Genomic DNA, 870 nt, shown 5'->3' on the forward strand with positions numbered 1-870 from the left:
TCCTATAAATACAGAAACCCCCGAAAAGAAACCTAGATCGGAAGTTTCACCACTGAAAACCTCTATAGCCACCAAAAACCAATCGGGGCCCTGTTTCGGCACCCTACCGAAGGGGGGAATCATCACCGGTGGCCATCTTCATCATCCCGGCGGTCTCCATGATGAGGAGGGAGTAGTTCACCCTCGGGGCTGAGGGTATGTACCAGTAGCTATGTGTTTGATCTCTCTGTCTCGTGTTCTTGATTTGGCACGATCTTGATGTACCACGAGCTTTGCTACTATAGTTGGATCTTATGATGTTTCTCCCCCTCTAATTTCTTGTAATGGATTGAGTTTTCCCTTTGAAGTTATCTTATCGGATTGAGTCTTTAAGGATTTGAGAACACTTGATGTATGTCTTGCATGTGCTTATCTGTGGTGACAATTGGATATTCACGTGATCTACTTGATGTATGTTTTGGTGATCAACTTGTGGGTTCAGTGACCTTGTGAACTTATGCATAGGGGTTGGCACATGTTTCCATCTTGACTCTCTGGTAGAAACTTTGGGGCACTCTTTGAATTACTTTGTGTTGGTTGAATAGATGAAATCTGAGATTGTGTGCTGCATATCATATAATCATACCCACGGATACTTGAGGTGACATTGGAGTATCTAGGTAACATTAGGGTTTTGGTTTATTTGTGTCTTAAGGTGTTATTCTAGTACGAACTCTAGGATAGATCGAACGGGAAGAATAGCTTCGTGTTATTTTACTACGGACTCTTGAATAGATCGATCAGAAAGGATAACTTTGAGGTGGTTTTGTACCCTACAATAATCTCTTCGTTTGTTCTCTGTTATTAGTGACTTTGGAGTGAATCTTTGTT

This window comes from Triticum dicoccoides, chromosome 6B, assembly GCF_002162155.2.
Source record: "Triticum dicoccoides isolate Atlit2015 ecotype Zavitan chromosome 6B, WEW_v2.0, whole genome shotgun sequence".
In the NCBI taxonomy this organism is placed as follows: Eukaryota; Viridiplantae; Streptophyta; class Magnoliopsida; order Poales; family Poaceae; genus Triticum; species Triticum dicoccoides.